This window comes from Apodemus sylvaticus, chromosome 6, assembly GCF_947179515.1.
Source record: "Apodemus sylvaticus chromosome 6, mApoSyl1.1, whole genome shotgun sequence".
Taxonomy (NCBI): Eukaryota; Metazoa; Chordata; class Mammalia; order Rodentia; family Muridae; genus Apodemus; species Apodemus sylvaticus.
The window spans coordinates 11097733-11117968 of record NC_067477.1 but is presented as its reverse complement, the minus strand read 5'-3'; the positions used below and the strand labels follow the sequence as shown (position 1 = coordinate 11117968).

General features: G+C 46.4%; 1 pseudogene; it reads left to right on the top strand.

Annotated features, from left to right (window-relative positions):
* Nucleotides 1–6751: 6751 nt before the first annotated feature.
* Nucleotides 6752–7852, top strand: LOC127687829 (ubiquitin-conjugating enzyme E2 C-like; annotated as a pseudogene).
* The last annotated feature ends 12384 nt before the right edge of the window (nt 7853–20236 follow it).

Here is a 20236-nt window from a genome sequence, read left to right as displayed (position 1 = left end):
ACTAAGGCCAAGGTGTAAACTATACAAGTCTCCATTGTGCATCCTGGAGATATAAATCAGGTTGTCAGGATTGACAGTAGGCTTACAACCACCTCACCAGCCTCCCATGTTAATGATACTCCCTTGTGTGGAATTGTCCTGGGTAAATGATTAGCCAGAGTTCTCATTTCACCTCCTATATTGGGATTTGGCCCTGTGAACCTTCTGGGTCTTGGGAAATTGGGGCTTGTGCCCACCTATGGTAGTGACCTAGACATTGTTTTCCCTTCATGTGCCCTGATGTTTTGCCTGTGCATGTCTGTAAGGATGTCAGGTTCCCAGGAACTGGGATTGCAGAGGTACCATGTAAGTACTGGGAATTGAACCTGGGTCCTCTGGAAGGGCAGCCTGTATTCGGAGCCATCAATCTCCAGCTCCTCCCACCCTCTGTGCATGCACACAGCTTATTGGTTTTTTGAGACCACATTTCTCTGGTTTGGCTGGAATTCAACCAGCTCTGTAAACCAGGCTAGGCTGTTCTCTGCCTCCAAGCCCTGGGGCTAAAGGTGTGCAGCTGTAATGGAACTGACAGCCTGAAGAATGCACAGTATTAAAGAGGTGCATAGTTTGGCCAATAAGTATCTGCACAAAATATTCAGCCTTAAATCTAACCTGGAATGTGACCTCCATGTACCTGATGGGGGTAGTAACCGTGGGCATCCCTTTGAAGCTCAGCTGGAGTGTCGTAAGACCAAGGAGGAGGCTATTCCTTAATAGCTCCCACTTGTATTCTCCTGCTTCACTGAACAGAAAGGGGGTATGCAATGTGCCTTACATCAGGAGTGCATTAAGTCTAGATACAAAGCAGTAGAAGTATAATTGCCCAGATTTGTACCGTGCTCAGGGTGGTAGTGACATGGTGGTCAGGCTCCATGGTAACAGACATCACTGTGGGGAGCCTGACAGGGAATACTGTTGAACTTTATAATAAAGCTAAAATATTTTCTAACCACCCTCCAGGTGTATGTCACCACACCTGGCCTGTGTGAAGCAAGACCTAGCCAGAGAACAATAAAATGTTACTAGAGACCCACTAGAAAATCAAATGTAGCCGCCATTATACATAAAATTGCATGATAGGCTGAACAAAAATAGGAATTGTATACTGTGGATCTAGGGTTGGGTTGGCCCTGGTGCTCCATGTGAACATGGAGACCTGACAGACTGAAGCAGAAGCCTGGTTGCACAGCAGTTCAGAAGGGGCTTCTGGGCACTGCCCTGCCCACCCAGGTGCTGAGTAGAGGATTCCAGAAATGAGCCAAATCCCAAGGAGGCCTTACAAAGCTCAGCAGAAAGCTAGAGTGATTTGTAAGGCCACTCTAACAAAAGACTAAACCAGGCTGGGCGCTCACCGTGGGTACTCTGATCATCTATCTGGGTCATCATAAGACTCTGAGATCAGCCTCTTGCTGAGCAGCACACCTTTAATCCCAGCACTTGGGAGGCAGAGGATTTCTGAGTTCGAGGCCAGCCTGGTCTACAGAGTGAGTTTCAGGACAGCTAGGACACACAGAGAAACCCTGTCTTGAAAAAAAAATGTATGGAAGAATGTACTCTTAGCACTGAGCCATCTCCAGCCCTTGATCAGTATTTTATCACAGCAATAGAAAACAGCAGCTGCTATCAGTGGGTGAACATGCTCAAACGAAATCCAGCCTTCTTAGGCTTTTAGTCCCTCACAATAACTATCAATAAAAACAAAAGCCCACAACAGAGCCGGGCAGTGGTGGTGCATACCTTTAATCCCAGTACTTGGGAGGCAGAGTCAGGCCGATTTCTTAGTTAAAGGCCAGCCCGGTCTACAGAGAGATCCAAGACAGCCAGGGCTATACAGAGAAAATCTGTCTCAAAAAACCAAAAAAGAAAAAGCGACTTGGAGAGAAGGATTTGAGTTTATATGTTCCAACTGCAGTTCTGCATATAAGGAATGCAAGGCAGGAACCTGGCAGTGGGAACTGAAAGGCCATGGAGAAATGCTGCTCACTGGCTTACTCCCCAAGGCTGCTTCAATTTGTTTTCTTATACCTTCCAACTATCCAGGGATCCCATTGTCCTCAGTGAGCTGGGCCTTTTCACATCAATCATGATTCAAAGAAATTCCCCAAAGACTTGCTCGCAGACCGATCTGGATGAGGTAGTTCTTTACCTGAGGCTTCCTCTTCCCAGATACTCCCATCAGTAAAACAACATGAACCAGCTTGAATTTAAGGAAATGTATTTGAGAAATGGTCATGAAGGTTACCTGGGATTTCCTTCAAAAGAATTTTTTTTTCACCATTGGGGGTGTACACACACCCCCACCTCTTCTTTAGCTTCAAGCTGCTGAGAACTGCCTCAGCAGAAAAGTAGCCATATTTGAGAAGTCAGCAAGCCATGACTTTCCGGCAATAGCAGGCACATGTGAAGGTGTAGGAGTGGGGAGCATAAGTATTTTATCGTATAAAATAAGTATTATTGTATAAGACACTTGTGACACTCCTTGCCTTAAGCTAGGATCAGCTCTAAAATTCAGTCTGTGACCCTTGTGGCTGTGTATATCTATGAGGGACTTTTTAATTTTTTTTAAAAAAAAAAAAGTGGGGATTTTATGAGGGGGAAGTTACAGCTTTAATCCAAATTTTTGAGGTGGAAAAATCGACCTATCTGGGTTACCTTTTCTACTGGCAGCCTGTAAAAAATACATGGAAGAGACAAAGCTTGTTCTTTGTCTGCTTCCTATTGCTGGCATTTGAACCTATTTCTTTGGAATTCCAGCATGTATTGAAGATCAGCTGAAAACTACTGGATTCTTGGCACTTCTGTTAGTAGACAGCCATTGTTAGACTAGCTGGACCACAGTTTGAAGCCATTCTAATAAATCATACATATTGCACTGGCTGGTTTTGTGTGTCAACTTGACACAGGCTAGAGTTATCACGGAGAAAGGAGCCTCTCTTGAGGAAATGCTTCCATGAGATCCAGCTGTAAGGCATTTTCTCAATTAGTGGTGCCATCCCTGGGCTGGTAGTATTGGGTTCTATAAGAGAGCAAACTGAGCAAGCCAGGGGAAACAAGCCAGTAAGCAGCATCCCCCCATGGCCTCCACATCAGCTCCTGCTTCCTGACCTGCTTTAGTTCTAGTCCTGACTTCCTTTGGAGATGAACAGCAATGTCGAAGTGTAAGCTGAATAAACCCTTTCCTCCCCAGCTTGCTTCTTGGTCATGATGTTTGTACAGGAATAGAAACCCTGACTAAGACATATACACATACATACTATAAGCTCTGTTCCTTTAGAGATCCCCGACTAGTATGGCCCTCCTCCCTCACAGTCCTGCTTACATCTTTTCTTGACTCCATCCTGCTTCCTTATATACCTTCTCCTGAGAACAATAGATAATGAATCCCTGCTTGCAGGCTCTACTTCTAGGAACTTGAAGACAGTTGGGCCCAGAAGTAGTCCAATGAAGCAGTGGCAGGTGCGCTTGTCAAGCCCTAAGGCTGCTACCCCACTGCTCACCAGTAGGTTCCTGCTTCTGCAGAGCTATGCTTCTGCTCTGTCACGAATCTCTAAGGGACTTGACCTATTTGTAAGACAGCACACTACCTCACTGTACCATGGTATACTGTTAGAGCTGATGGGCAGGTGAGAAGGCCAACATTAAGATGCTCTTGCTCCAGAGGACAGGGAGAACTCATCAGGAGCCTCCATGTTCTATGGATCTTACTGAGGGAGGCCTGCTGAAGTTAAAGGTACATTATTGTACCTCGCGCCTTCCACCACTAGGAGGAAGTAGTACAGTACTGCTTCCTGGGCCACATCAGTGTTTGGAGGCAACAGAATTAGCCCTTGAGAATGAGAATCCAATCCTTCCATTCTCTGGATATAGGAAGACTCTTAAACTGGGTCAGGATCGAAAAGAAGGCTGAACAGTGTAGGCAGCAGAGCCCAGCTGCTTGCACCAGACAGTACAGCTGAGGATGTGTGCTGCTCTCCGTGTTTGGAGAAAGTTCCTAAAGCTCCTATGTCAGCGGTGTCTAATGCAGCCTTTGAGAGGTTCATGAAGGCCCCTCCTGGTGGTATGAACCGCTTCATAAAAAGAGGGAGAGATTCAAGTTAGAAGCACCTCCATCTGCTGTCCTTGTAATGTCGTGTACCATCCAAAAGGCCCTTTGCCTTCAGTGGGCATTTGGACTTCAGAGTCTCCAGGACCATGAGCCATGAGGCTTCCTCCCCTCCACAAGTACTGGAGACAGTATCACCATGCCTAGCTAACATTCTGTTAATTTCATCTTCTTTCTTTCTTTCTTCTTTCTATATTCATTGGTGTTTTGCCTACGTTGCCGGACATTGGTATGTCTGTGTGAGGGTGTCAGATCTTAGACAGTTGGAGCTGCCATGTGGGTGCTGGGATTTGAACCCAGGTCCTCTGAAAAAGCAGTAAGTGCTCTTAACCACTGAGATATCTCTCTAGCCCCTGAATTCTTTTTTTTTTTCTTTTTTTTTTTTTTAATGTGGGGAGATCAGAGAACAACTTGGTTTTTTTCTTTCTTTTCTTTTCTTTGGTTTGGTTTGGTTTGGTTTGGTTTGGTTTGGTTTGGTTTGGTTTTTCAAGACAGGGTTTCTCTGTATAGCCCTGGTTGTCCTGGAACTCACTCTGTAGACCAGGCTGACCTCCAACTCAGAAATCTGCCTGCCTCTGCCTCCCAAGTGCTCGGATTAAAGGTGTGGGCCACCACTGCCCGGCTAGAGAACAACTTGTGAGAGTGTTCTTCTAGTACATTGGTCTGAGGAACTGAACTCAAAGCTGTAAAGCTTAGTAGCAAGTGTTGTAGTTAAAACAGTGTCCTCACATAGTAATATGACTAGCTGGAATGATTAAACTCAGGGCAGTGACCTGTGCCTATAACTTTTTTTTCCCCCAAGACAGGGTTTCTCTGTGTAGCCCTGGATGTCCTGGAACTTAGTCTGTAGACCAGGCTGGCCTCAACTCAGAAATCCACCTGCCCCTGCCTCCCAGAGTGCTGGGATTACAGGCGTGCGCCGCTGCTGCTGCTGCTGCTGCTGCCGCCACCACCACCCAGCTTAAATAAAATCTTTAAAAAAATAAGTATTTAAAAAAAATTTAAAAACTAAATGAGGCATGTTCACATATATTTTAGATTCAGCACTAGAAGGTAGAGGCAGGCAGATCTCCGAGTTCAGGGCCAGCCTGGTCTACATAGTGAGTTCCTGCCTGTCTGTCTTTCCCATGGGGTGCCCAAGGACTACTGGCCAACTGCTCAGAAGAGGCAGAACACAGTCCATAATTGGGGTTCTCAGTCTGAGTTTTGGGGGGGACAGTTGGGAAGGGGGAAAGTTGGGGTGGGGGTCAAGGTCCAAGCTTCCCCTTAGGGCGTCTACAAGCCAAGCAGGAAGGGGATGGCTGAAGCTGGGACGGGGCAAGACCTGGTTGGTGAGTGAGTGCCAAGTGAGAGTGAGGGTCTGGAGGAGAAAGGGCCTTCTTCGGGAGACTTTTGGGGAAGCGGTCCTCGGTGAAGAGACGGACCTTGCTTGTCCAAACCGTTTTATTTGATGGCGGATGTGAATGCATACACCTTACTGAGGTGAACCAGGGATTAAATATGCTTTGTGGGAAGAACTGCCCAGGAAGGGAAGCTCATTGGCTGAGCACTCAGGGCCTATTGGACACCTCATCAGTACAGAGAACTCCAGGTTTTTATGCTATGTGACTGATGGAAATAGTACACTCGGTGAGATGTCATGGTTACATGTTCCAGAGCAGGTAGTTTGGTGGGGAGCTGACTCCACTCCTGCCGTTCTCAATTCTGAGATTCCTTGGGGTCTAAGCTGCTCAACCTAGCAATTCTTCTGTCTGGAGGCAAAGTCTACTTGCCCCACAAGTTCCAGGGAAGCCAGGGGTATGCAGTGAGACTCAATCTTTAAAAGAGTTTAAAAGTAAAATAATAATAGTAATAAAAAGCAATTTTCAGATCTTTAATTTGGTCTAACTCTACAGAAGGATCACTCCCTGCTTTGTGTGTCATTTGTTTTATTTTTTTAATTTTTGTTTTGTTTGGGAGTTGAAGAATATTAAGAAAATCTGGCTTGCTCTGGGAGGCAGAGGCAGGTGGATTTCTGAGTTCGAGGCCAGCCTGGTCTACAGAGTGAGTTTCAGGACAGCCAGGGCTACACAGAGAAACCCTGTCTTGAAAAAAAACCAAATACAAAAAACCCAAAAAACAACAAAAAGGGGAAATCTGGCTTAATAATGCCAGTGTGTAGCTGGGCGGTTGTGGCCCACGCCTGTAATCCCAGCACTTGGGAGGCAGGCGAATTTCTGAGTTTGAGGCCAGCCTGGTCTACAGAGTGAGCTCCAGGACAGCCAGGGCTACACAGAGAAACCCTGTCTCGAAAAAAAAAAAAAATGCCAGTGTGTGGGTGGAAAGGAAAGTGATAACTTGGTTGGTTGGTTGGTGGTTTTTCTTTTTCTTTCTTTTCTTTCTTTCTTTCTTTCTTTCTTTCTTTCTTTCTTTCTTTCTTTCTTGCTTTCTTGCTTTCTTGCTTTCTTGCTTTCTTGCTTTCTTGCTTTCTTTTTTGTTTTGTTTTGTTTTGTTGTTTTTTTCCAAGACAGGGTTTCTCTGTGTAGCCTTGGCTGTCCTGGAACTTACTCTGTAGACCACGCTGGTCTCGAACTCAGAAATCCACCTGCCTCTGTCACCCAAGTGCCTCTGTCTGTCTTGGAACTCATTCTGTAGACCAGGCGGGCCTCAAATTCACAGAGATCCCGTCTCTGCCTGCTGAGTCCTAGGATTAAAGGTATGAGCCATCCCTGTCTGTCAGGAAGTGGTATTTTAAAAGCATTGCACAGTTATGAGTGTCCTGTGGTGGCTAGTCTCTGTCAACCAGATTTAGAAGCACCCAGGAGACACATCTCTGAACATGTCTGTGCAGGTATTTCTAGAGAAGTTTAGCTGTGGAGAGAAGACCCATTCGACTGTGCATCTGCCACGGCTGGTCTTCACACTCACTGGCACTCATAGGCACACACCCATCCATACACACACATCTACGTGTAATTAAAATAAAATAAATCTTAAAAATTCTTTAGCGGGGGCCCACAGCCTCACAGTTGCCATTTCATCTCCACACTCCTGTCTCGGTGCCAGCACCTCTGGGATGGCCTTGCAAAACTTCGAACCAGCTGCTGACAGCGTTGCTGCCTTTGAAAAGGAGCCTGAGCCCTGCGGGGGCGCTGCTTGGGGCTCTGTGGGCAAGCAGCCACAGCAGGAGCTGATGACCCTCAAGCCGTCTGGTCACAAGGGAATTTCCACCTTCCCTGAATCAGACAACCTGTTCAAATGGGTAGGCACCATCCACAGAGCAGCCAGCACCGTATATGAATACCTGAGATATAAACTCTCCCTCGCATTCCCCAGTGACTACCCTTACAACACCCCCCCAAACACAGTGAAGTTCCTCACACCCTGCTACGGCCCCAACGTGGACACCCAGGGCAACATCTGGCTGTCCTCAAGGATAACTTGTCTGAACTATATAATGTCCCAACCATCTTGCTCTCTATCCAGAGTCTGCTAGGAGAACCCAAGGTCTTCACTAGCCCTTTGAACACACATGCTGCGGAGCTCCAGAAAACACCCACAGCATTTAAGACGTACCTGCAAGAGACCTGTCCAAAGCAGGTCTCCAGCCAAGAGCCCTGATGCAAGCTGTCTGCCTTTATTTTGTGTTGTTTTTTTCCTTAGACTGTCTGTCCTTTCTCCTTGATTTCTATCCTGTGTTGTTATTTTTGTTTTTGTTTTTAATTAAGTCTGCTTGAACCCTTACAATGTGTATTAAATAAATACACGTTGATTGTTTTTATATAAAAATAAAATAAAAAATTCTTTAGTTGGGCCTATGATCCCAGCACTTGGGGGCAGAGGCAGGCGAATCTCTGTGAGTTAGAGGCCAAGCTGGTTCACATAGTGAGCTCCAGGACACCCATGGCTATGTAGGAAGACCCTGTTTCAAAAACAAAACAAGCCGGGCGGTGGTGGCGCACGCCTGTAATCCCAGCACTCTGGGAGGCAGAGGCAGGCAGATTTCTGAGTTCGAGGCCAGCCTGGTCTACAGAGTGAGTTCCAGGACAGCCAGGGCTACACAGAGAAACCCTGTCTCAAAAAAAAAAAAAAAATCAAAAACAAAACAAAACAAAAACAAATTCCTTAAAGCCAAGAGTGGTAGAGCACACACCTGGAATTCCAGCACCTGGGAGACAGAGGCAGGAGAATCTGAGTTTGAGGCCAGCCTAGTCTACAGAGCAAGTTCCAGGACAGCCAGGGCTACACAGAGAAACCCTGACTTGGGGAATAGAGGGGGGGAGACCGGCTTCATTAAGATCATAGGAGACGGCCAGGCAGTGGTGGCGCACGCCTGTAATCCCAGCACTCTGGGAAGCAGAGGCAGGTGGATTTCTGAGTTCGAGGCCAGCCTGGTCTACAGAGTGAGTTCCAGGACAGCCAGGACTACACAGAGAAACCCCTGTCTCCACAAAAACCAAATCCAAAAAAACCAAAAAAAAAAAAAAAAAAAAAAAAAAAAGATCATAGGAGACTTGGACTATGCAGGTGGTGTGCTGATGTGAGCCCCTTTAAGGAATGCATCACGGTACTGTGTGGCACATGATCCCTGGCATGTGCTGCCATCCTAAGGGACATTACTCATGTCTCACGAGGACATGTGAGGAACTGACTCCAAACCCTACACTTGTCTCTCAACATGGTTATTACCCCAGCCCATCTACTGGTTACTTTCACAAGCTTCAACACGGGGCTCCAATTTCACTAAGCAAGCTTCTGTCCTTAAGAGCACCCTTGACTGCCCGGAGGGAAGGTGGACCTGTTTACTGCTCTAACCTGGCTTTCCAGCTCCGGCTTGAAACGTCTTTATGGCTCCTCTGAAGTAATTCTAATCCGTCTACAATTATAATAAAGCATGCTGAGTTTTATAGATTGAGTCAAAAGGTGACCATCTGTCAGTCCTGTTTGTGTGTGTGTGGTATGTATATGACTGTATGAGTGTTTCGCTGTATGTACATGTGTGTCTGTAGTATATGTACTTGTATGTTTTTCTCTGCGCATGTATGTGTTTGTGTGAAGTGTATGTCTCTCTGTGGGTTGTGTACATGGATGTTTCTGTGTATATATGTATGTGTGCCTCTGTGTGTGTGTGTGTATGTGTGTGTGTGTGTGTATGTGTGTGTGTGCATGCATGGAATAGAGGGGTCAACAATGAATGTCTACCATTATCACTGCCAACTTACTTACTTACTTTCTTTCTTTCTTTCTTTCTTTCTTTCTTTCTTTTTTTTTTTTTTGAGACAGGTTCTCTTAATGAACCTGGAGCTGATTTATAGACACATGTAGCCACAGCAAGTCTTTTTATTTTATTTTTTTTTTTTTTTTTTGGATTTGGTTTTTCGAGACAGAGTTTCTCTGTGTAGCCCTGGCTGTCCGGGAACTCACTCTGTAGACCAGGCTGGCCTCGAACTCAGAAATCCGCCTGCCTCTGCCTCCCAGAGTGCTGGGACTACAGGCGTGCACCACCACTGACCGGCTCACAGCAGGTTTTTTACACAGGTGTTTGGGACCTCAGTTTGCAGGACGGGTACTTTATCAACTGAGCCATCTTGAAGTTGAAGAGTAGTCTTCAACTTCTTTCCCTCCAGCCACTACCTCCCCAGGGTTGGGTTACAGGCATGGGTCGTCATATTTTTCTCATCTGAGTTCCGCCAGCATCCTCCTGTGTCTAAATTATTTTCCTTCCCTCCTTGTGTTCCCTTCCTTTCTTACACCCATACACTCTTCTAGAATCCCAGGGATACCCCAGAACCAGGGAAGTTCTGTCCAAATGCCTTTCTCTCAGCAGTATCGCTTCCCAACTCCTGTCTGTGGCCCAGTGCTATTGTCTGGGTCTTTCTTCTCTCTGTGAAGAGCTGAGTCCCGCATGTTCCCCTCTCTGTCCTCTCAAATCTCTAAACAGCTTCCAAAGAAAGGTCAGTGGGGGGGGGGGGTGATATTCTCTTACACTGTGTGACTTGGTTTGTTTGCTTTTGTTGTTGTCGTTGTTATTTTGGAGACAGGTTCTCTCTACATAGCCCTGGGTATCAGGGAACTCTCTATGTAGTCCAGACTGGCCTTTAAATCATAGATATAAGCTGAGCGGTGGTGGCGCACGCCTGTAATCCCAGCACTCTGGGAGGCAGAGACAGGTGGATTTCTGAGTTCGAGGCCAGCCTGGTCTACAGAGTGAGTTCCAGGACAGCTAGAGCTACACAGAGAAACCCTGTCTCAAAAAAAAAAAACAAATCCCCCCCCCCAAAAAAACAAATCATAGATATATCCCTTTGCCTCCTGAGTGGTGGGATTAAAGGTATGCACTACCACACCCTGCTCTGACAAGTAGTTCAACAAATGAGAAAATATCTGTTTACATCTGTGTGTGTGTTAGAAAATATCTATGTTTACATCTGTGTGTGTGTGTGTGTCTGAGAGAGAGAGAGAGAGAGAGAGAGAGAGAGAGAGAGAGAGAGATTAAAGGCATGTGGCACTTTGCCTGGCCATTACTTTGTTCTTGTTGCACAGCAAACCACAATAAACTTCGGAGACAAAATGCTATCGATTTCTTTCTACAAACCTGCAGCTCATCTCTGGTTCAGCTGATCTCCCAGGACTTGGCTGGACTTGACTCTAGGCTTGTCTTCGTGTTATTTCAACATGAATGTTTCTGGAGGTAAAAGTCAAGCCCAAATCTACAAGGAGCATAGTTCAAGCCTCTGTCTGAGTTATATCTCTTACATTTTATTGATCCAAAATAGGTCTCATGGCTAAGCCCTACCCTGATGGGGCAAAAAGAAAGCACACTCCTTCTTAGAAACCAAGGTAAGGGAACAAGGATTTTGGGGCAGGGACCTAATCTCCCACAGTGGGTAAGGTTGACATGCTTCTTTATTCTGCTCGTCATTTTACTGATAACTTAGCTGGGTATAGAATCCCTGTAGGACCTCCTTTTGGGGAGACCCCCACTCCATTCTTGGGATAGCGTACAGTCAAGGAAACTTGAGAGACCGAATTGATGGCAAACACATGAGGTAGTTTATTATCAGAGCTCTGGGCCAACACATATCTCACACAGGAGACAGAGGAGTCGACCCTGAGGCTCAAAAGTTAGGGGTTTATATAGGAAAAGTCAGGGGGGTTGTGGGGGGGGGGGTTGGCGCGGTTACACATGGTTTGCTGATTCAAACATTGGCCGGGTATTCTGGCGCGCAGGGTGGGGTTTTTGGCATACATGCAGATCGGGCCATCAGCACTGTAGGAGGGTGGTTTATTTTTGTTAGCAGGAAGGTCACTTTGACGTTAGTAGACTGCATCTAAGGGGCAGGAGACAGGAGACTCCAGTCCAGATAGTGTATGACCCATAGGAGTTTTCCCAGGCATGCCCCTTATCTTTTAGGGCCCGTCTGTTTGTGGAATGGCTCAACCACAACCTTGCTTCAAGCTTGTCCAGCATGCCCGGGCTCTAGTCTGCTTGCTGCCTCAACTATGGATTCTGAAAAGTCCCAACTCCCTTCATCCCAAGGCTCGGGTCATTTTTCCCTAACACTGAATACCTGGTTGTTTTTTTTTTAATTTTAATTTTTGTTTTTTTTTTTTTGTTGTTGTTGTTTTTTTCAAGATAGGGTTTCTCTGTATAGCCCTGGCTGTCCTGGAACTCACTCTGTAGACCAGGCAAGGCTCAAACTCACAGATAGCCATCTGCCTCTGCCTTCCAAGTGCTGAGGTTAACGGTGTGTACATTTAAATTTTTTTCTGTTTTTCTTTGTAATATATTTGGTATATACTAAAGAATACGTATATAGTACATAATGAACCATAAGTCAAAATTGTAATGGACAATTATTCATAGTACTTTTTTACTCCTTTGGAGAAAGGTTCTTGTGCAGGCCAGGGAAGCCTGGAATTCTGGATTCCCCTGCCTTAGCCTCCATCTCTGTGTCCTTGTGAGGTATCCACTGTCCTCCCTGGGTGGTGGCCTGTGTGCCTCTCTTGGCTGTAGATGGTTTACTGTGTTGTGCAAGCCTCCTCTTCCATTAGATTCTTCCTTATGCCTAGTTTACTTCACTGCTCTCCTCAGTTCCTGTGGCCTCTTTAAAAAAGTTATCAATTATGTTTATGAGTGGTCTACCTGCATGTAAGTATGTATACCATAGATATTCGTGGTCCCCCTGGAGGTCAGAAGAAGTTACATCCCCCAGAACTGAAGTTAGGAAGTCAACAATTGTAAGCTGCCACCTGGATGCTGGGAACAAGTGCTCTTAGCCAAACGAGCCATCTCCCCAGCCACACCACCACCACAATGGCCCCTTCTTTCCCCCAGAGCCTCAGCTTCTGTTTCTGTGTTACAGATTGCCTTCTCTAGTCCTGCTTCCCCCAAGGACTCCTCCTCCTCCTCCCTCATAGCCAGCTCCTCTCTAGTTTTGTTACCACCATGTAAACAAATCTGATTTAGTTTACAGAACTGGACGACTTCCTATTTAGGGATGAGTATGTAGTCTCTTCTTATTTAGCTTTAGTTTTTTCTTTTTGATTTGTTTGTTATTTGGAGTTTTGTTTGTTTTGTTTTGCTGGTTTTTTGTTTTTTTGTTTTGTTTTTTGTTTTTTTTTTTTTTTGTTTTGGATTTGGTTTTTTCGAGACAGGGTTTCTCTGTGTAGCCCTGGCTGTCCTGGAACTCACTTCTGTAGACCAGGCTGGCCTCGAACTCAGAAATCTGCCTGCCTCTGCCTCCCAGAGTGCTGGGATTACAGGCGTGAGCCACCAACGCCTGGCTTGTTTTGCTGTTTTTTGAGGCAGGGTCTTTTTCTGTAGGTTGGGCTTCCTGCTAGCACAGGTTGGTTTCAAACTGATAGTGATTCTCCTGCCTCAGTCTCTGGAAAGAGCTAAGGCATGTTATGGGCATGAGGCACCATGTCTAGGATTTAGTATGTTTTTGGGGAGCACATCTAGTAAGAATGAACTCTCTTGGCTTTTGTTTATCTGGGAATTTCTTATCCTCTCTTCTGTGTGTGTGTGTGTGTGTGTGTGAGAGAGAGAGAGAGAGAGAGAGAGAGAGAGAGAGAGAGAGAGAGAGAGAGAGAGACTGAGAGACTCTTTATGTAGACCAGGGTGGACTCAAACTTGCTGTGTAGCTCAGGTGGGCCATAAGTTTTCCACACTCTCACCTCAGCCTCACAAGAGCTGTTACATTTTTATTGGACCAGGGTCACAGGGAAAGGGACCTCCTCCTTCAGTGGGAGTATTTACAGGTTCTCCAGATACTCCAGGTTAGAGCCCTGAAGGGCCTGGGCGTGGCTGGGTACATCTGGCTGGTTCCCATTATCTCCCGTGAGCACTACGAAGCTGTAGGGTGTGGCCAGCTTGATTGTGGTGGCTCTAGGTTAGGGGCTGAGCGAGGGAAGAATTATGACAGTGGAAATGAGCGGCAGCCGGGTGGTGGTGTCACACACCTGTAATCCCAGTACTTGGGAGGCAGGGGCAGGCGGATTTCTGAGTTCGAGGCCAGCCTGGTCTACAGAGTGAGTTCCAGGACAGCCAAGGCTATACAGGGAAATCCTGTCTGGAAAAAAACAAATCCAAAAAATAAAAAATAAAAAGCAAATAATCTCTTGTTCTCTTTTTCTGCCCTTCTTCTCCTTTTTCAGGCAATAAGGCCCTTACCAGATGCTGACCCACACACAATAGCAGACTGGCTCCCGCCCTGTGAGACAGTACATTTCTGTTCATTATATTACCCATGGGACTGACTTGATAGTTCAATGAGTAAGGTGCTTGTGGCTCGATCATGAGGACCTAAGTTCAAATCCCCAGAATCCATATAAAAGCCAGACTAGGTGGCATGAATGTGTAACCCCAGCAGTACTGGAGAGTAGAGACAGGTCATGGGAGCTCACAGGCCAGCCAATCTAGCCAAAGCAGTGAACTCCAGCTTCAATGAGTGACACTGCCTCAAAAAAATAAGATTGCAACAATATTCCATATTGGCATAGGAAGACATTGGACATTAATATGCCCTACTGCATACAGGAACACATCAGACATCAATATATAGGAAGACATCAGACATCAATATATTGCATTGAATATAGGAAGACATCGGATATCAATATACTGAATATAGGAAGATACTAGACATCAATTTCTGTCCTCCACATGTGCAGACATGGGTAAATACACCCCCCACACACACGATTACCAGGTCCCAGTATCCTACCACAGTATGTCAGAGGGACGGAGCAGCACAGGCCTTGGTCTGGAAACTGCAAACTTTCCATCACATTCCAGGGATTTGCAACAGCCACATCAGACAGATTCTGCTGTGATGTCATCTAGACGAGGAGTCGGTTCCTGCCACTTCCTGTGTCATCCTCCTCCCAGATCTCACTGCTGTTTAAGGGACTTACAAATCAATAATGAGGAACAAGTGGCTTGAAAACTGGACAAAGGATCCCCGCACACCTGTCTCCCATGAGAAGGTCCCAGCATCGTTCAAACCCACAACGTGATTCCATGCCACACCAATCTCCCGATCTTCGTGTTACCTTATATGGCAAAAGGTGTAGGAAGCTTGAGGCTGGAAGCCTAACCTGAATCATCTGGCTGCTTCTCAGACTTAATCGCCTGTGCCGTGGTGAGAAGGGAGCATGAGTGTGGCTGGTCTGTTTCAGCTGTGAGAGGCTCTGCTCTGCTGCCCAGGCTGACCTCGGATCTGCAATCTTCTTACCTCTCTGCCTTCCAATTGCTATGGTTACAAGTGTATACCACCATGCCAGGCAGCACACACACACACACAGAGTGGGGTAAACAAAGGCAGAAATAGAGTGATATAGCCTCAACCAAAGAATGGTGACCTGCAGGAGTCATTAAACAGATTGCATTAGATTGCAATGTTGCCAGGGGAGAGGGAACGCCTGTTGCATTGTGCTACCCAACCTGTGATTTATACATACATGCAGGTGGCAAAGACAAAAGAGACCTGGCAGAGTGGGACCACCTTGCACACACACACTGCTGGGGGGAGAGTAGGCTGGCATTCCAGCTTTAGAAAGTGAGCTTCCGGTCTTCAAGAGCTTAAACACAGGGATAGCAAGGGAGTGAGCAGTCCCGCTGCTCAGGACACACCCAGGAGAGGAGGAAGTGCACCTCCAAGTAGCAGCTTGTCCGGCACTATTACAGCAGTATTAGTCACAATTACCCCAAATGTCCAACTGCACAGATAGACAAAACCTGGTGTGAGCACGCGGTGGAATACTGTACTGCATCTGTGGCCACTGTTTCTGGGTGTCCTACGAGAACTTTTATTTACTTACTATCTACCTCTGTCTGTCGGTCTGTCTAGAGGATCTCTCTATGTACTTCTGAGGCTGTCCTGAAACTCACTCTTCTCAAGTCCTGGGATTAAAGGCTGGAGCCCTTGGGGCTGGAATGATGGCTCAGCAGTTAAGAACACTGACTGCTCTTCAATTCCCTGCAACCACGTGGTGGCTAACAGCCATCTGTAATGCAATAAAGATGCCCTCTTCTGGTGTGTCTGAAGACAGCTACAATGTGCTTATATAAATAAATAAATAAATAAATAAATAAATAAATAAATAAATAAATAAATAAAAACAAAAGGGCTGGAGCTCCATTCTGGCTTAGAAATGTCATTTTTGTTTAGTTTTGTTTTTGTTTTTGTTTTTTAAGACAGGGTTTCTCTGTGTAGCCCTGGCTGTCCTGGAACTCACTCTGTAGACCAGGCTGGCCTCAGACTCAGAAATCCACCTGCCTCCCAGAGTGCTGGGATTAAAGACATGCACCACCACTGCCTAGCTAGAAATATCTTACTCAGGCACTGTTTGTGACTGGATCTCTTTACACCTAGAAGATGCTGGTCGTCCTGAGCAGGGGCATCTTTCCCCTCAGTGAATGCTTTTGGAGATACTCTCACAGACCTGCCCTAGGCTGAGCTGAGCTCTCAGCTGATTCCAGGTGCAATCAGGTTGACCATTCACAGCTATCTTATTTTTATTGTTTCTGAATTTCTGTTCCCTATCTCCCAACAGGCGTGTGCGCGAGTGCACACACACACACACACACACACACACACACACAACCACACAAGCATGTGTTCACACACACATGCTCACACATTCTTCTTTGAGACAGGTTCTCACTCTGTAGCCATCATCCAGGGCCAGCCCCACTGCCTGGAGCTCCCTTTGTAGATTAGACTCACCCTGAATACACAGAGATCCAAACCACCTCTGCCTCTTGAGTGCTATTAAAGGCTGCACCATCATGCCTGGCATACTTCTGTTAAAATTTGTATTGAATTTATTTTATATATGTGAGTGTTTTGCCTGTATGTATGTGTACCATGTGACTGTCTGGTATCCACATGTGGGTACTGGGGTCTGAGTCCTGGTCCTCTACAAAAGCAGTAAGTGCTCTTAACCCTGTCTGTAGCCCCCTCTCGGGCCCCTTCACACACACTTGCCTTTGTTGGGAGGTTAAGAGGGTGTTGTCTGTGATATGATCACATAGTTTGTTCTTCTTTCTGTTTTGGAGTGTATACATTGTGTCTTCACAGTATATTGGGCTGATTGAGCTCCCTTACTGTGACCCAATACCCAGAGAAAACCGCCTATGGAAGGGGTTATTTTGACCCTCAGTTGCAGAGGTTTCAGCCCATCATGGTGGGGATGAAAGGGGAAGGGGAGAGGCAGAGGAGGTGGGAAGAGATAGGTCTGGTTTAGGGCTTTTCCCTTTTACTCGGTTCCAGCCTCTCAGGGCCAGTCTTCCTTCCTCTGCGAACCCTCTGACTATGGGAAGAATGTACTCAGAGCTGGGCTGTATTGATCTCCTGGGGGCTTCGTCACCCAATAAGTTGGCAGTCCCTGGACCACCAGACTGTAAGTTCAAAGGCTGTCTGCAGTACAACTGTGTCCTCTCAGTTGACCATGGCTTTACTGTCTCGAGGCAGAGCTGCTCTGGATATCTGCCTTGGGTCAGGCCTACTAACTGTCCTTTATGGTGGGACAGCAGAGGGCCAGAATGCCCTGGGGGCTCAGTAGCGCCTGCCCCTCCCCAGGATTCCGAGAGCTACCATATAAGAGGTGAACACTTGCCTGGTGTGGAGTAGCTGCCTGAGTCACCAAGGTCTCTCTAAGTGGCCCAGATGTGCTAACTGATTCACCTGGCTGGCCTTGGGTAAAGTTCTTGTTTGCTTCTGTAGGTGCCCTCTCTATCTGCAGCGAACGAACTGCTTTTTCTTTGTCTCACAGGAAAAGCCATAGAATATCTCACCTTTCCCTTCCCATGAATACAATGATGTTTCTCAGAATCACTTTTGAAAGCCCAGAGATGGTGGCCTATACCTTTAATCCCAGCACTGTAGTGGCAGAGACAGGCGGATCTCTCCAGTCAAAGCCAGCCTGGTCTACATTCAGGGAGCAAGTTCCCTGACAGCAGCGACTACACAGAACCTCTTTTGAGACCATAAGCTACTCAAAGACCACAGTGCTTCCCGGGGCCCAATTACCCTGAAGTTATGCCTCAGAGGCCAAGAAAGCCACCACTGCCAGAGGCAGAAGGCTCTTGGTGTGTTGTTGAAATTATGCTCATCGTGTTGGGGACACCGGGTGTGTCTTCCAGATTTGGGAAGCCTTTTCTCAGTCTGGGGAGGTAACTCATTTGGGAAAGCAGTGGCTATACAGGCATGAAGACCCAGTGACTGACAGGTCTATAATTCAAGTGCTTCCGCGGTCAGATGGGAAGCAGAAGCAGGAGAGTCAGAAGCTTAAGGGCCAGTGAGCTGCCACACCTTATTTCAATGCGGGTGGAATGTGAGAATTCAGGTCCGGGGCTGTCCTATGACCTTCTGCGCTGGGGACACATGCATGCTTGTGGTCACAGAAAGAAAAATGCTAAATCCTTTCTTTTCAATTTCTTCCCTCCTTTTTATCCTACGAGCCTGGTAATCAAATTCCAAGACATGGCTCATCTTCACCTAACACTGAGACCTGGTCACAGAGATATGAAAGCATCCATGGCTGCTAGATGCCACAATGCGGCTGGCTTCACATTACCTTTTAATCTTGTCCCCCTTCTCTTAGAGCATATTTTTGTTTTGTTTTGTTTTTCGAGACAGGGTTTCTCTGTGTAGCCCTGGCTGTCCTGGAACTCACTCTGTAGACCAGGCTGGCCTCGAACTCAGAAATCCGCCTGCCTCTGCCTCCAAAGTGCTGGGATTACAGGTGTGCGCCACCACCGCCTGGCTTTTTTTTTTTTTTTTTTTTTTTTTTTTTTTTTTTAAGACAGAGAATCTCTGTGTAGTCCTGGCAGTTCTGGAACTCTCTGTGTAGAACAGGTTGGCTTCAAACTCAGAGACCCACCTGCTGTGTCCTGAGCGACAGGGGGAAGGGGAGCACCACCACCGCCTTGCTCAACTTCATTCTTTTGATGTGTCTGGGTTATCTCAGGGCCACATTCTTCCCCTCTGAATTGCCGTCTCGGGGTCATTAAAAAAAAAAAAAACAAAAAAAAAAACAAAAAAACTGGCTGAAGCTGGGTGTGCTGGCTAACTAGCATTTTTAATTCCAGCACTTGACAGGTCAGAATCAGAAAGATCCCTTTACATTCAGACAGCCAGAGTATATAGTGCAGTGTCTCAGAAAACAGCAATGGGCTCTGGTGAAATGGCTCCGTGGTTAAGTGCACTTAGTGCTCTTGCAGAGGACTTGGGCTTGATTCCAGCACCCACACGGTAGGTAGCTCATGACCCTCTGTTACTCCAGATCTGATGCCCTCTTCTAGTCTCTGTGGGCACCAGGCACATAAGGTGTTAAGCAGACATATATCCATGCAAACACTCATATACATAAAATAAAATGAATACTTTTTTAAAAAAATTGACTGTAATATAAGGGTTTGGGTGGGTCTGGGCTTAATTCTGTTAATTAAGCATGCTAAGTAAGTGTTGTCTCTAGCTCCCTTATATGCATATTTTGTGCTAGTACCATGGCATCTTAATAATTGTAACTTTAATAATAATAATAATGCTATTATTATTATTAATTATGGGCATTTTGCCAACGAGCATGTGTGGTGGTTTGGATGAAATTGGCTCCCGTGGGCTCATACATTTCAATGCTTGGTTCCCAGTTTGGTGGACTGTTAGGAAGGATCAGAAGGTATGGTCTTGTTGAAGTGGGTGCGGCCTTGCTGGAGAAAATACATCAGTGGGCTAGGTGGGCTTTGAGATTTCTAGGTGTGTGCCACCAATGCCTGACTGGCTTGGGGGTTCAAAAGTGCAGGTCAGGCCCCAAGCTCTCTGTCTGCCACTTGGGGATCAAATCTGGCTCTCAGCTACTACTCCATCACCCATCCTGGAGGCCACTGTGCTTCCCACTGTGACGACTATGAACTTAATCCTCTGAAGTGGTTAGCAAGGGCCCAAATCAGTCTTTCCTTTCATAAGTTACCTTGTTTGTGGTTTTAGCACAGCAATAGAAATGTATCCAAGACAGAAGGTCAGTGTTCAAAGAAGCCTCTATGCAGCCAGGTGGTGGTGGTGAATGCCTTACATCTCAACACCCTGTCTCGAAAATCAAAAAGAAAGAAAGAAAGGAAGAAAGAAAGAAAGAAAGAAAGAAAGAAGCCTCCAAGCAGGCCTGAAGAGGTCTTCAGATCCCCTGGAAATGAGGTTCTAGATGATTGTGAGGTGCCGCCTAAATCCCTAAGCCGTCTCTTCACACCTTAGGACTGTAGTCTTTAAAAAAAAAAAAAAAGAAAAGAAAAACAAGCCAGGCAGTAGTGGCGCACGCCTTACATCCCAGCAGAGGCAGGCGGATTTCTGAGTTTGAGACCAGCCTGGTCTGCAGAGTGAGTTCCAGGACAGCCAGGAGAAACCCTGTGTGTGTGGGGGGGGGGGGGGGACAAAAAAACCCAAAAACCCAAGGTTTATCTATGTAGTCATCCTGATGTCCTGGATCTCGCTCTGTAGACCAGGCTGGCTTTGAACTCACACATCCACCTGCCCCCTACCTGCAGAGTGCTGGGACTGAAGGTGTGAACCACCATGCCGAGTGGTGTGGTGTTTGTAGTTTTGTGCTGTTTTG